General features: G+C 38.2%; 1 long non-coding RNA gene across 1 annotated transcript; it reads left to right on the top strand.

Moving 5' to 3' along the window:
• The first annotated feature begins 472 nt into the window (after positions 1-472).
• On the top strand, positions 473-1,453 carry LOC141632001 (uncharacterized). Its single transcript, XR_012537739.1, has 2 exons — positions 473-641; positions 1,176-1,453. It is a non-coding gene; the product is annotated as an uncharacterized LOC141632001 (long non-coding RNA).
• Positions 1,454-17,271: the final 15,818 nt, after the last annotated feature.

Raw genomic sequence — 17,271 nt, 5'->3', positions numbered from 1 at the left:
CAATATAACACTATTATATTCACTTTTAGTTTAGTGAATATGACAGTGTAGTTTGATGAATATGTATTATGTAGTGTGATATTCATCTCATGCTTCTATTATATTCACTTTTAGTTTACTGAATATGGTTTTATAGTTTAGTGAATATGACTCTATTTGTTCAAATATATTGAACAATGACGATCTTGAACGTTTTATTCCATATCAAAACCGCATAATACAAAATAATTTAAAGGAATAAAAATAATTATGTGATATGATATGAATATGTCAGTTACGTGATGTGAATATATGAGAAAAATTAAAATAAATAACAAAATATATCAAATATGATCTCTATTCGTAGAGAAATAAAAATTATGAATAATGATATATTTTTTATAATTTATTAAATTTAATAACTATTTATTATAAGAAAAATTTAAAGAAGAGAGTACCATGCACCATACTCCTGGATACATGGTATAATTTACCCATATATATAGAGAACAATAAGTGAAGGTTAGGAGTACAAATCAAACTAACAATAACAATAACAAAAACAAAGTCTTTAGCGTTGAGAGAAAATGGCTGCTATTTCTACACAAGATAATTTGCTTATCCGTGCATTTCCTCGTGAATTTCCAGTGCCACCTTCTCAGGTATCTATCTACTCCATTTGATAAGGTTAACTAGTTTTAAAACCCGTGAAACTCACTTTTACGGAATGCTAATGATTAGAAACTTATTATCACCTCAAATTCTCAATAATCTAGAACAAGCTAAGTAATACTACTCGTAATAATCGCCATTTTAATTACCAAAACAACAATTCCGAATAAAAAGATACCAAATTTAATCATTAAACCTAATTTATTTGTGATTGAACTGGTTCAACCAAGTTAATTCCATACGTTTATATGACAGTTTATTTTAATACGAGTACTAATTAAGTCAATTTATCATTATCACCTCAATATTCCCCCAACAATTTATCTAACGTTTCCCATTAAACAAGCATAAGGACGAAAGTAATAAATAATTATAGGAAGAATTGAAAAAACTAAGTAATAGTGTAACTATTTAATTTGACCCCTTGTTTATTGCGAGATTTAAACAAATGACTTAAGACGAAAAAATATAATTATTAAATTGAAGCTGCCTGAATATATCTCGTGTGCATGGTGTGTTTTCAGGTGTCGGCGGATGGAGATGATGCTTCTGTACCTGTGTAGCATGCATCCAAGTGGTTTCATGTTCGGCCTTTAGATTAATCGTTGTGTAGAAGATCTTGATGCTACGTACCGTTTGCGTGTTTCTTTACTTTATCGTCGTCATGGGTCCATCTTCAGTTATGTTTCTCATGTTTGTAAATTAAATAATGTGTTTAAGTGTTTTTTTTCCAGTTTTATGTACGTTATCAACATCAAGATCTTGAATAAAATCTAGAGGCCAGTTGTGGGTTTTTACAATCTGCGTTATGTCGTCTAGCTACTTTGACCATTTATTCTATGTTCGTCAAGATTTAAAAAAAAAAAAAAAAAAAAAAAAACACCAAATTCAATAACAGTATAAAATCCAAATTCAAATGAAGGAGAAAAACCGAAATTTATTTTTAAAGACCCAAATTCAATAACTGCGTGTGGTGGTGAGAAGTGGGCGAGAGGTTTTGATTGTCTTTAAGTCCCTAAGAGGGGCAAGTCGGAGTGGTGGAGGACTTGGAGGAGGTTGATCGATTGGTGGTAGGCGGGAGGGCTGGGTGGGTTGGTGGTAAAGTAATGTGTTTTTCATTTCCTTTTTGAAGGAATCTATTAGGAGGTTGATATGTGTATCCCTCTTAATAACACGGGTTAAGCAATATGAATATACTGTATAAGACTAAACAGAGTCTAGTTACATGGAGTCTAGTTAGGCGCTTTTTTTTGGACTTAAAGTCACTTAACTTAAGTTCACTTCAAATCCTATAAGTTCAATTCAGATAAGATCCTATAAGTTCAGTTCAGTTCAGATCCTATAAGTTCAGTTCAGTTCAGATCCTATAAGTTAAGTTCAGTAGTACAGTTCAGATCCTATAAGTTCAGTTCAGATCCTATAAATTCAGATCTTATAAATTCAGTTTAGAAAAATAATTTACGGAGTATTATTTTTAAGAACCGACGCAAAAATATTTGACGTTATTAATTATTCGATACATATATACATTATTATTTTCAAAACAAAATTATCACTCTTCTCATTATTTTTTATCGTAATGTAACCGTGGTATAATGTATGAACAAACCAATGTATATATAAAGCGGAAAAATGTTATTATTTTACGTTGTGTTTTAGACTATATTTTCTTATGAGTGTTCTCTTTTGGCTGCCCACTAATTTCATGTAAAATTTTTGTTTAATCTCACTAAAAGTTTGCATTTTTATAATAATAATAATAATAATAATAATAATAATAATAATAATAATAATAATAATAATAATAATAATAATAATAATAATAATAATCAAAAGTTGCGGTTTATAAAAAAACAAAAAAATAATAATAAAAATAACAACAAGAATAAGAACAAGACCAATAATAATAATAATAATAATAATAATAATAATAATAATAATAATAATAATAATAATAATAATAATAATAATAATAATAATAATAATAATAATAATAAGCGACTGAGCGGTTTGATCCGACCAATAATAATAATATTAATAATAATAATAATAAAAGTTTGATCCGACCTCTCTCTTTCTAACTTCTCTATCTAAAATTCTCTAAAAAACAAAGCGACTGAGTGGTTTCATTCATCTACCGCCGCTATGCCGAGGGGCCGCCGCCCAAAATTCAGGCCACCGCTCAAACCACGCCCATCCGAATGCATTTGCGGAGGAGTCCATACGTGAGGAGGCTTCTTCAAGCAGAACTCCGGGTACTGTAAATTTGGGGGATTTTGTAAACCTAAATTTGCCAAAATCAGGTCAATTGAATTTGTCCCTTAACAAGAATGCTCAGGGGCTGGGCTCTGGTTCTCCTGTCCTTGCTTCTGGCTCGAAGGATAAGGCTACTCCGACAAACCCTAAAACTGGTTCGAAGGAGAAAAGTTCGAATTTGGGGGTGAACCCTCCTGCTGCTGCGAGTGGTCCGACTGATGTTCCTGCTCGTCAACCATACTCAAAGGTTCTTAAGACTTCTGGAAAAGGTATGTCTCTCTCCTTTGTCAAAGCATCGTTGGGTGAGGTTGTGATAGAGGAGCAGGATATTGCGGAAGAAGTGGATTACTGGAGTAGTACCTTGGTAGGGACGGTAATGGGACGTAAAACTTCGATTGTCGAATTGAATACTCTGGTTGCGAAACACTGGAACCATATCACAACACCAGAGATTCTATATTTTTCTAAGGGTTGGTATTATTTTCGATTTTTGTCTAAGGAGGATATGGTTAGCATTCAGTCTCAGTCTTGGAATCTTAATGGCTTTCCTTTAGTCTTTAAATCCTGGTCTCCCACTGTTGCTGAGGAATTGAATGTGGTTACTCTTGTGCCTATTTGGGTTTTGTTCCCTAACTTGGACCCTTGTTTCTGGTCCCAGGCAGCACTGAGTAAGGTTGCTAGCTTTGTGGGTAAGCCAATCTGTGCGGATGAAACTACTACTAATAAAAGTAAGATTGCATTTGCTAGAATACTTGTTGAGGTCGATATTTCTAAGGAATTACCAAAGGCTATGTCTCTGCATACACCTTATCGTGGAAAAATTTTGCAGAAAATTGTTTATGAATGGGTGCCTTACTTCTGTCAGATTTGTAAGAAGGTGGGACATTCTAAGGAAAAGTGTAATAAGAATTCCTCTAACAAGGTTTATAAGCCTGTTCAGAAGGAAGCAGCCCCTCCCAGCAATACCCCTGCCCCTAAAACGCCCCTGAAACAGCCAGATAAGGATGGGTTTACAGAGGTCCACACAAAAACTAGGTCTGTGCAAATTGACGAACCTGTATCCACTGCAATTGAGAACAAGTTCACTATGCTTAATTCAGAGGTAGTGGAACCTGTGATAGTTTGTTTGGGTGTTGATCATGAGACTGTCCATGTGGAATTTGAGTCTGGTGGGCCATCACCCCCTCTCTCGCCCCAATAATCATTTCCTCCTGGAATGTGAGGGGGATGAATGACCCTCTAAAACAGCAGGAGGTTTTAGAATTCCTGAAAACGAATAGAGTGGAATGTGGTGCAATTATTGAAACTCACATTAAAGAAAGATTTGTTAAGATTACTCATAGGAAGTTGTTTGGTAATTACTCTTTGGTCACTAACTACTTTTCTCATCCTGGAGGAAGGATTTGGATCCTTTGGAATCCTGGCTTACTTAAATTAGAGGTCCTTGAGCGGGGAGCACAATTCATTCACTGCTCTCTTCTTCATTATGCTACTCAGCACAAATTTTTAGTTACATTTGTGTATGCTTTTAATAGAGCTTCTGAGCGATTGGCCTTGTGGCATAGGTTAAAGTTTTTTTTCACTTAGGCAATCTCTCCCTTGGATTTGTTTGGGGGACTTTAATGTCTCTCTCTCCCAAGATGAGAGAGTGGGGTGTGTGGTGCGTGATAGGGATATCCAAGAGTTCAGGGAATGTTTGCACATTTGTTCCTTGGAAGACCATCCTTATACTGGAGGGGTTTTCACCTGGCACAATAATCAAGTTGCTTCTCCTAAATGGGCTAAACTTGACAGGCTGTTGGCTAATCAATACTGGTTTTTGCAATTCCCTACCTCTACCGTGGCCTTCTTACCCTCTGGTATTTCTGATCATGCCTCTATACTTCTAACGGTTGCAGTTGCTCCTATTATTTATAGATCCTTTAGATATCTAAACTGCTGGGCTCTGTCTTCTGAGTTTGTTAATAGTGTTACTTTGGGGTGGCTATCTTCAGGACATGGTGGAAAGATCTATTCTTTATTTTCTAAAATGAGGAATTTGCGTGGTGCTTTAAAAAGTATTCACTCTACTGAATTTAGTGGCCTTATCCAAAGGGTTACTATTGCAAAAGCTAAGCTTTCTGAATGCCAGCTTCTGCTTCAGTCCTCTCCTTTGAACCAGCTACTTTTAGCTCAGGAAAAGCAGCTCTTACATTCTTATGTTTGCTTAAAAAATGCTGATATGAGGGTTTTGGCTCAGAAGGCTAAGGTCCAACATTTACAATTAAGTGATAGTAACTCTAAATACTTTTATGCACGCATTGCAGCTAGAAGATTGAGAAGTACTATTGGGGCTATTGAAAATATTCAAGGTCATCTTTGTCAAGGGCAGCAACAAGTGGCAACAGCGTTTTTGGATTGTTATATGAATTTACTTGGGACTGTAGAGGAGATTACTCAACTCCCTGCCAGTCTTTTTACCACTAATACTCTTCATCAGCCTGCTCATCTTGATGCTATGGTCACTTCCCAAGAGATTGAGTCTGCTCTCTTCTCTATTGATAGAAACAAAAGTCCTGGGGTGGATGGCTATTCATCTGGCTTCTTCAAAGATACTTGGCAAATCACAGGTGGAGATTTTAAAGCCGCTGTCCGGGAATTTTTTCATAAGTGCACAATGCCTCGTGCTGCTAATTCTACTCTTATTGCGCTTATTCCAAAGACAGAATCACCTAAGTCTGTTTCTGAATATCGACCAATCTCTTGCTGTACAGTCTTTTACAAGACTGTGAGTAAGAATCTAGCTAATAGACTGAAAACTGTTCTTGGTGATATAGTGGGACTTGAGCAGGCGGCTTTTATAGAAGGGAGGGATTTGTTTGATAATTCTATGTTAGCTCATGAATTGGCTGCTAAGTACAATAGGAGTTTACTCACTCCTAGATGCATCCTAAAGGTGGATATAAAAAAGGCCTTTGATTCTGTTAGTTGGAAGTTTCTCGCTAGCTGTCTGGACTTGTTTGGCTTCCCTTCTCAGTTTACTAAATGGGTTTTAGCTTGTGTTACTACCTCTTATTTCTCATTGAGTATAAATGGGGCTACTGAAGGTTTCTTCCCTGGGAAGAGAGGTCTAAGGCAGGGAGATCCCCTCTCCCCTTATTTATTTGCTCTTTGTATGGAAGTGTTATCTCGACTTCTAAGGCAACTTCCCACTCATCCTGATTTTTCCTATCACCCAATATGTGTTAGGATTAATCTTACCCATCTCATTTTTGCGGATGATTTGCTTGTTTTCACAAGAGGAGATCTCCCATTTGTGCAAGCTGTGGACACTTGTGATACCCGTCGTTGTGAGTACCAAAAATAAAATTTATAATTCCTATTAAGACTAACCTAGGCTAGTGGTAACAGGGTCGAACCACAAGGAGGCAGTTGTAAATTCTAGTTGCTCTATATTTAGTCTAAGGTAACAAATGTGGGGGTTGGTTTGAATTGGTCTACAGCTAAAAGAGAATAAAGGCAATAAACTAAATTAACGATTTAAACAGATAAAAGAAGGGTACTAGGATGATTGGTTCATTATAGCTTCGGCGGCAGCAAACTAAGTCGGTCTGAATCAAACACAGGTAAGGCGGGAAATAAAGAGGTCCTCTCGGTCCACTCTTAACAAATAGCATCTCTCGATCTCGCTATAGGTCCCTAATGTCACTAATACTAACTTTCGTCCTGAAAAGTGACTAACGGTCTAAACTATACCTATCTTTCGATCTTAGCACAGTCTAGTCGATTTAATTGATGGTCTAATAACCTCCCCTACCTTTCGATCTAATGGGTCAGTCACGAAATAGGTATCTAACTGGTCGCATGCATTCAACTCGTCAAATACAAGATTAAAACAATTAAAACGAATATAAAACCCTACGAGGTCAGTCGATCGACTGGCAATGTCAGTCGATCGACCAACACGCGAGACAATCCTTTCTAATCTAATGCCGCCTATGCCATAAATCGCCTACATCCTAGCACTAAAGGATTAGCTACTCATGCTAAAGGTAAAAACAACAATTAAACTAATAACGATTACTGAATTCATGCTTAAAGTAAATAACAACAATGATAATACGATAATTGGCTTTGGGGACACTAACTATCAAATCTATACTAATAACGAAAGTAAAACAATAAACTAAAATTAGAGCAGAATGAATACCGAGATTTAAGAGAAAAGATTAAGAACAAGGGCAGAATTCCAATGCTAAAGTCGATATCCCAAACCCTAGTTACTCGAAATAAACTGAAACTGAAAGTACTGTCTTGTGATAAAAACTTGGATAAAAACTTCGATATCCTAACTTGATTGTTTATGTTACGTTATATAGCAATCAACGTAACACCTTATTTCCTAAACCTAAACTTCACGGGCTTCAAGATTCACGGTCTTTTAATTTACGTCTGGAATAGCGATCTGGTCGATCGACTGCACATGGTGGTCGATCGACTGCTCCTCAACAAACAGTAGCTTCTGGATCCCGATAGGTGGTCGATCGACTGAGGGTGATGGTCGATCGACTACTTGAGCTGCTACTTGACTTCTTTTAACTCGTGGACTTGTCTTTTGGGCCTTGGATTGCGCACCAAGCTCGTTCCTTAAGCGCCTCCTTTACGTCATTTGCAATGCAGATTACTCGGGGCGGATTTGGCCGATTTCCGTTGAATTCTTCACATTTCTGCAATAATGTACAAAATACGGAAGTAGACGGAAATAGGGAGAAATGTAGCATAAACTACAAGAATGAGCTCTGAAATGCGTGTAAAATGGGGTGTAAAACATCATATAAATGACACGCATCAAACTTCCCAAACCAAACCCTTGCTTGTCCCCAAGCAAGAACTAGACTCGATCTAATGACCTAATGGAACGAGTTCAATCTCAGAGCGAATTGTCAACTGTTAAGCCTAAGCCGATTTAATGCACAACCAACAACCAATCGGTAATGCGAATCATGCAAACGAATTATAAAGTCGTTAAAGATTGTTTGAACAATCAACCGTAGAGACCTATCAAATTGGACTCTCACGGGTCGCTCAAATCACTCAATAAGTACAGGTGAATATATGTAAGATAGAAAGAATTAATTTTGTAGTGACTCTCACCTAACTACGACCTATGAAAGACATGCCAGCAATAAAATATGAAAATGACCTCTACAACCGTACATACGCATTCCAACCGAACAGATGACCAATGACACATGCCGAGGTATATATGGGATATGTGAGGTATGGGTAAGAAGAGGCAAAACATTTTATGGTAAAGTGGAGGTACAGATGATCAAGCTAGTACCAAAACGGAACCAAGTGGCAACATCCAACTTCTTGCTCATAATCAAACGAAGCAGTGCTAAAGCAAGCACAAAACTCACAATCTCCAAACTATCAAATCAATAAACTCCCCATAGGATATAAATGAAACATGGGAGCAAAAATCGCCAAAAGATAAGGATTAAATTATGCAAATTGATCTCTTTTCTCGAATCTCAGTCGATCGACCAAAAGGGGCAGTCGATCGACTCATTTGAACAGTACAGAACCTCTCTTTTTCATTTCTTTTTCGAATCTTTTTTCAATTTTTTTTTTCTTTTTCTTCTGTTTCTATTTCTTTCTTTCCTTTTTTCATTTTCCAATCATCATCTCAACAGAGCATATGCCACCAAAAATGAGTAACAATCCCAAAAACGCAGACTACTAGCTTGACAAGGGACGGTTAAATGTAGGACGTAGTAATGGGACAAAAAAGCTATTCTTGGCAGTGTGAAGCTTATGGGTATAATGGGAAAAGGAAACCTCTACACATGTGTCAACAAACCACAGACCGAATGCATACAGGTATTAAGTAGATCAAATTCATATTCATGCAAATTAAGGAAACATGTCTCATAAGGAGTACTACTCACATTCCTAAATAAACCGGTCATGAATGTCACCAGTTATAGGCTCTAATTCTCAGAAATATGATGTAGCTTGCCAATTTTCTAAGTCAAGTCTCAAGTTCAGCAAGTAATTCAACGAAAACTCGTAGATATGCATTTACGATTCTACTAATAACATGTTGATCTAGCAAGGCTCAGGCAAAACAGGTGCAAATGCAAAATCATCATAGAAATACTACCGTTCCGACTCGACCTATATGCTAAAATAAACGTGCATTTTATAACAATTTTTGAAATTTTTTTCAAAATTTTTTTTTTTGATTTATATATATGAGAAAAAGACAAATGCAAGACAAAAAATAAACGTGAATGCAAGCAAATGAAATGCGACGCAAAACCCTTCCCCAAACCAAATCGCACAATGTCCCCATTGTGCAAAATCATATAGTGAAGAAAAGAGAAATGGGAATTTGCGAGAAAATAAATAAGCAAGACACAAAGGAAAGATATGGAACTCACAAGACTCTAAGCGCAGCAAAGGGAACCTCCCCAAACCAGCGTGAGCTAGGAGGTTTCAGTAGCTAGCAGTGCTACCAATAAGGACCTGAAAAGGCAATTGAAAACCACGCATAAGACTGAGAAAACAATTTTGAAGCGTAAAAATTGTGCACAAATGAGACAATAGAAGAAATAGATAATTCGACGGAAAATAAAGTGGAGTAGAAGACTCCCTTAGGTCCGCATATCGACCAAACACAAATAGGGGAGAGGTCGTGAACGAATATAAAGCGAGCGGTGGTCGATCGACCAAGGAGATCAGTCGATCGACCAGGTGGGCGAGAACAGTAGCTCCTGTAAACCTGCAATTCAGTCGATCGACCATTGGTGCCAGTCGATCGACTGAAAATACTGCTGCAGCGTCTTATTTCTTCGTAATTGCTCAATGATTTGAGCTAACAAGCTCCAAATACCTGCAAATGCACAATAATACGCGCCCAAAATTGCGCAAAACCCAGAACGAAGTCTAAAGTACTTAAAAATCCTAAAAAAAATAAAAGCGAAGTTTTCGCGCACACAAAAAGCAATAAAATTGTCTTAACAAAGCAAATAAAGAGAAGTTCGTAACGAGATTGATCAACTAATAGTTGACCAAGAAGGACCACGGTATGGCCCACTTCGTCGGCTTCTGACTACTAGAGGTAGCCTCAATGGTGCTCATCTTATCAGTTGCACCCTTCTTAGCGTCGACGGTCGGAGAGCTCAATGGGCCAACTTCGTCATCTCCCCAATCAAAGACTCCCACGGAATCGTCGGAATCCAAATCTGCCCATCTCACCTTGGCTGGCTCATCTTCCACTACCTCATCAGTCCCATAGCTTAAGCAACCAAGACCTCCTCGTTGAATGATCGACTGCTTCACGGCTGGCTCAACTTGTAGCACTTCCTTCCCCAAACCAGCTCCTGCATTATCTAAAACAACAGATTCTTCCTCCTTCTTGCTCCCAATCCGGGGCGGAGGGGTTAACACAGCAGTAGTAATAGGCACAGTCAATTCAGGAAGCACAAAGTACGATCTCTTTTCAGAAACCGTATTACAAGTAACAGGCCACATGGCGTCCTTCTTTTTAGCAGGTTGGGCAAAAATGATGGAATGTTTCCCAACTTTGAAGGTCAAAGTTCCAGAGCCTACGTCAATAACTGCACCAGCAGTGTGCAGAAACGGCCTACCTAAGATGATCGGTATATGGGCATCTGATGGTCTCAAGTTAAACCTCGCAAGTGCACGATTTTATCGTTGTACACTCTAGAGGGTCGATCCACAAGGAGTAGGGGTGATTACTAATTGTCTATATTCTTGAGCTTAGCTAAGTCGATAGATAACAAAGAGGGTAGTAGCAAACTAACGCTAAACTAACAAATTTAAAGACAAACAACAAGATAAGGTAAAAACAAGCTAAGGATAGGAGATAGATCAAATATAGAGAAAGACTAGAACTCGGTCCGACCATGAATATGAGTAATTCCACACACTAATCGTCTCGGCTAATCAAAAGGGGTAGAGAGGTAAGGGGGAGATGGCTCTAATTCGCCTAGAACCTCCCTTCCGGTCTCGCACTAGGACACTAGCTACTCCGACTAACCCCCCTCCCGGGTTCGAAAGCCGGTCTCCCTAACTCAAAACCCGACAACCCCAAGAACATGCATTTTCCCAAGGAGGTCAAGTAAAAGGTCAAGGTCATTAAGCCCTCATCATATTCCGGGTCATCCCACTCCCCCTTCCGGAGGTCGATTTCAAACACTAGCCTAGAGGCACCCTCCCTCGGTTCTCCCTTCCGGTCTCAACCTTAGTTGGTGACAAGGGTCGGTCCCCAAATACTCGACTAACAACCTAACCAACTTCCGTTGGTGGACAAGGGTTAAAAGCCGACACTACCCGGAAACCAAACCTTAAGCATGAAAATTCCCCAAGACTACCCTAACCAATTTCCCCCACAAATTAGCCTAATAATGATTAATTAGTGAAATTACCCATATTGGGTCAAACCGAGTCCTAGAAGGAGACTACTCACTAATCATGTTTCTAAAGGCAAAGAAAACAACAAAGATAGAGTCTTTAAGCATAAACATGGTGATAAGATGAATTCTACCTTTAAATATGCAACAACCCAACAATAATTAGGAAGAAAGATGGTTTTAATCTAATAGCAAGGATGAACAAACAAAAAGACACAATCTTTAACACAATCAACTCAAAGATTAAGTCTTTGAGGACAACTATCCCAAGAAGAACAAAGGAGAGAGAAATAATGAAAAGATGAACAAGGAAAAGATGAACAAAGGTGAAAACAACAACAATCAAACAACAAAGATGCAAATTTAACTAAGCTATCAACAAACAACAAGTCTCAACAAATTCCAACAAAAAGAAATCTAACAACAACAAACAACAATGGAAAACAATTGAAGAACAAGGGAGAAAAGAGAAAAAGGAAAGAAGTAATACCAACTATTGAAAGGATGAACAATAAGGAAGAACAAGATAAGAACAATAATAATAATCTTTTAATTTATGAAGAATGTTTGCCAAGTTACAAAAGATTTGAGTCTCTCTTTCTTAACCTTACAAATTCTCTCTCAAACTAGGATTGGATCCCTAATTTTCTGGGAAATCAAGTATTTATATCCCTCCAAAAAGTTAGGTGAGAATACAAGAAGAAGAAGACGAAAACTGCAGCCGAGGGAGTAAATTGTACCCGGGAGGGTACAATTGTACCCGGGCGGGTACAATTATGCCCGGGCGGGTATAATTGTACCCTCCCGGGTAAAATGTCAAAATGGGCTGAAAAACGCTAAAAATGCCAAAAACTTGAGAGGTACCCGGTCGGGTAAAGTTGTGCCCGGTCGGGTAAAGTTGTGCCCGGCCGGGTGAAGTTAACTCCCTCGGTTGTAATTCCTCCTAGTTGCTTCCATTCTTCGAGTAAATTCCGCTCCAAGTTCCGTCCCTCTTACATTTTCGATCATGGTACCTACAAAAGGGTTCATAAGTACGGGAAAAATGCTCAAGAGGTCTTACACTAAGCATGAGGGAAAAGAACTCGGACTAGGCTAATACTAACTAAATGAGTTCATAATGCTTGATTTATCATGACAAAATGGGTCCGGGACATCAAAATATGGGCGTTAAAAAGGTGTTATCAAATCTCCCCACACTTGACCCTTACTCGTCCCCGAGTAAGTCCAAAACCAATGCAAAAGAGACTACCATAATATCCATCAAGAGTGTGTGCACAATATAAGCATAACTCAATTATTCTAAATTAATAGCCGATCGAGTATTAGCGCACTCAACGCCCCTTCAACTCACAATTTGACACTCATGAGGGAAAAGTGCCCTATTGCAAGGCAAGTTGGGTCTTGCTACAAAATTGCGATGCATCCAACATGAAAACACATAATCAGGCTATGAAATGCATCTAACAAAAATGGTCCACTTTCCTCATCTAAGTGGCCGGATTTTTAAGCAACAAAACATGGTCTTGGTCGGGAGTACCATCTCGGAAGTTCAACGGAGGTGCCAACCCCCTAAGCATGACTCAAGCAACCCTAGAGTGACCTATACTCAAGAAACACATTCAAGAGCGGGGTAAGGGGAAGTAGGCAAGCCCGCCGAGAATTACAAAACCGACACGAGATTCAACCAAAAGACCCATGACTAAGGGGACCTAGGCAACGACATCCTCACGGTTTTCACTTGTCACTCAATGAAAGAACAAGGTGATTTTTGTGACAAAAAGTAACCAAAATCACTCTCCTAACTCGACTAGCGAAAACGTGCCCGCAATCTAATGTGTAAGACCGTCCTATGTCCAATGAAATGCAAACAATGGTAAAATGCACACAATATGAAACAAGGGTTGTAACGGGGCTAGGGAGTAGGACGAAACGGGATTGGTGCAAGCACCGTTTGGATATGTAGAGTTCAAATCAAGAATTGCCGACACATCGTAACCCACTTCTTATTGCAACACATGAGACACGTTTATGCCCTAACATAGGATTGTTTATCAAAACCATGCAAAAATTGCATAAACCCAACTCAAATTGGAAAAACTTGAAAGTACTCCTCTTATTTCAACAAATGGTAACGTCTACACCCTAACAAAAACTCGGTTTCCCAAGTCATGCAAAAATTGTGTAAACCCGACTCATTTTGGAAAAACATCAAATTGCCCCTTTATTTAGCAACGGCTTTTTCTACCCCTTTAAATGATGAGTAAGGGTGTTGCTTGCCTTTTTCTTGACAACATATATACAACACAAGTAACTCATTTTCTTTTTTGATTTTTCATAACTTTTTCACTTTTCTATTTTGTTTTTCATTTCTTTTTCAAAACCTCTTATTTATATACAATGCCAAATGCATACCAAATTCCGACCCAAGTGGATATGTATACTATCCACCACTATGACCCAAATCACCTCCTACAACACAACTACAAAACCGACCAATTCTTGATTAAGGAAGGGTGGTTATGGAATGTAGCTATTTTAGTGGGTTTGCCAAATGGAAAGGCTAAAGCTCAAAGGGGTAAATCAAAAATGGAGATAATGGAAGGGACAAAACAAGGCAATTTGGCTATGTGAGGTTAATATGCATGTGAAAACATATTTTATTTCATAACTTGTGCAAAAAAAATAAAATGCAAATCATGGTCTAAGGACGGAATGACACACTTATGCGTCTTGATGTGACACGCCTCGCGAGGAGGCCTACTCTCAAACCTAGATGAGGGCGGGGTATGAATGTACCCACCCTAGGAGGCTCTACCCTTACCTTTGAGTGGCTAAGTCGAGCCATAGGTCTAGTCTACGGTCCTAGGTCTCACAAGATCGGTCTAAACTCATTGGTCAAGCCCGCTTCCCTAGGCTAACTAAGAGGTCACGGGTGCGAGTCACGGGAAGGGGAAAGGCACAATTGGAAATATAGCTCATCATGGGGGTACATGGTTCCCTTCCTCGACCATGCTTATGCAAATCATTTACAAACTAAGTGCAACTAAGTCTAACAACAACACATATGCACATGTGAACAAATGCATGCGGAAATTTAAACAAACATGAAACGAAACGTGCAACAAGTTGGCTAATCCTAGCAACACATCAACACCAACAATCCAAAGTTCCCCAAAGGAACATCCAAGGCACAAAAATCCCATCCTCCTCCATATTATACAACAATATAAAAAGAGAGAGAATGAAAAAGGAGAAAGAGATAAGAACGTGTATACCAAGCGGTCTTCTAGTCTCCTTTTTGCCTCGGAATGTCAATGTACCTATGTCACTTTGTTAGCCAAATACATGTATATACAATGCAAATATTTTTGTAATTTTTCGAAATTTTTCAATTTTTAGGGATTTTTTGAATTTTCTTAAATTTACAAGCATTTACAAATATATACAAATATTCACAAGAGTGGATATTTCCCTCACCACACTTGAAATGTACATTGTCCTCAATGGACAAAAGCATAGGGAGTGAATAGTAAAACTAAAGGAACATATTTTGGATTTTTAAATATTTGAAACTAAATAACATGTTTTTGTATTTTTAAATTTTGAGAATGTCCTCCCCACACTTATTTATTTACATAATTTTTGATGGAAATGAATGTGTGGAGGATATTCGAAAAGTAATTAAATATTTTCGTTGTTTTTGAATTTTTGAAAAGTAAAGAACTTGTTTTTGTGTTTTTTTGAATATTTGAAAATAAATAACATGTTTTTGGTATTTTTAAATGATAAAATTTCCTCCCCACACTTATTTATTTATATATTTTCAATGGAAATAAATGTGTGGAGGAAATTTGAAAATGAAAAACATGTTTTTGAAGATTTTTTTGATATTTCAAATTTTTAGTGGTTTTTGGTTAATGAATGTAATGCATGAACTATTCTATATGCTAAATTGAAAGGACAATGCAAACTATACTACATGAATGCATAGAGAGCTAATTTAGATTAACTCCTATTCGGGTCATGTCACTAAATGCAAAATGCGGTAAAAACTTAATTAAAGAGAAGGAGAATATATACATTGTGGTGGTTGTTAAGTAACTCCACCAAACTTCTTCATCAAAGAGTCTTCAATCAACCGGGATCCCCCTCTTGGAATCCCGCTATCCCTTTAACAACTTCAAATTTTCCCATGGAGTAAGAGCTTCCAAGTTTTGACAACATTTCATGTACACCGCTTATGGCGTGGTGCACTTCCAACCATTTCCGGGCAATTTCTTCTTCAAGCTTCTTCTTGTCATGGACAAGAACTTCTTCATTTTCGAGGCTTGGTTCACATTTCCCTTTTCTTTTCACTTTCTTTCTCCATTTTTTTGGTTTCTTCTTCTCAACCCTTGGCTTCATTTTTGAAGGGGTATTAGTGCTAGAATCAAATTTGGGAGGGATCACATTGGGGTGATCCCCTCCACACTCAAGCTTCAACTCTTCTTTTCCTTTTTCATTTTTTGGGAAAGCTTCTAATGGATCCAAAAATGAAGGCCCTAAATTAGGTTCATCCAAGTTATCTTCCACCATATACACCCTACAACAAGAGTTGCTTAGAGATGGAGCTTCCATAGACTTGGCAAGTTCAAATTCAACTTTGTCTTCACCCACTTGCAAAGATAACTTCCCACTCTTCACATCAATCATTGCTCCACCGGTGGCTAGACAAGGTCGCCCCAAAATAATAGGCACATTGTTATCTTCGGGCATGTCCATGACATAGAAGTCGCATGGAATCACAAGTTTCCCTACCATCAAAGGAACATCCTCAATCACCCCCAAGGGATACTTGACCGAACGATCGGCTAATTGTAGAGAAATCCTTGAAGGCTTCAAATCTTCAAATTGTAGCTTCTTGAACAATGAAAGAGGCATTAAGCTAACACTTGCTCCCAAATCACACAATGCTCTCTTTATCTTCACCCCTTGGATAGAACAAGGAATAGAAAAACTTCCCGGGTCTTCAAGTTTGCAAGGAAGTTTGCTAGTGAGGATTGCACTACATTCTAGAGAGAGAGGTTAACGGATCGTACCCCTTCACTCTTTCTCTTCATAGTGACAAGCTCCTTTAGAAACTTTCCATAGTTAGGGATTTCGGTGATCATGTCAAGAAATGGTATGGTGACATTCATACCTTTCAAAATTTCAATGAACTTCTCGTATTTCTTCTCAAGTCTTGGCCTTGCAAGCCTTTGTGGAAAGGGAATTGGTTCAACATACTCCCTTAGAGGTGGAGTAGAATCTTTGGCTTTAGTTGGAATCGGTTCATCTTGCTTTGGAGGGTCAACCATCTTCACCTCCGTTGACTTCTCCACCTCATTTTCACCTTCTTCCACAACTTCAACCGGGTGCTCTTTCATTACTTCACTAGACACCCTTTTCCTCTTCCACTTAGGAGATTTCTCAACCTCCTCCAATTGCCTTCCACTTCTCAAAAATACCGCATTCATCTCCCTTGGGTTAACCGTATTACCCGGAAACTTCCCGGATTTTGAGCCAATTGACTCAATTGTTGTGAAATTTGGGCTACATGAGTTTCCGTTGCTTTTTGGGATGCTCTTATTTCATCATTAACCCGGCTTTGTGAGGCAATGTGGTTGTCAAGCTTTGAGTCGACTTTTTGGTTGGCAATCACCAATTGCTCAAAGGCTTGCTCCCAAGAAGGTTTTTGAGGGGTTTGAAAGTTTTGGTTTTGAGGTTGGTTGAAATTTTGTCCCTTGAAACCCCCAAATGGTTGTTGGTTTTGAGTGACAAATTGTTTTCGTTGGAAATCGGGTGGTATTTGTCTTTGGAATTGAGAGTTTTGATTGAACCTTTGTTGTTGTGGTGAGGAAGTGGTTGGGTTTTGAATGTTTTGTGAAGCATAAGACAAGAAAGGATGAGTTATTTTTCCATT

The sequence above is a fragment of the Silene latifolia genome, chromosome 2 (genome assembly GCF_048544455.1).
Source record: "Silene latifolia isolate original U9 population chromosome 2, ASM4854445v1, whole genome shotgun sequence".
In the NCBI taxonomy this organism is placed as follows: domain Eukaryota; kingdom Viridiplantae; phylum Streptophyta; class Magnoliopsida; order Caryophyllales; family Caryophyllaceae; genus Silene; species Silene latifolia.
The sequence above is the reverse complement of the archived record's forward strand: the minus strand, read 5'-3'. Positions and strand labels throughout refer to the sequence as shown.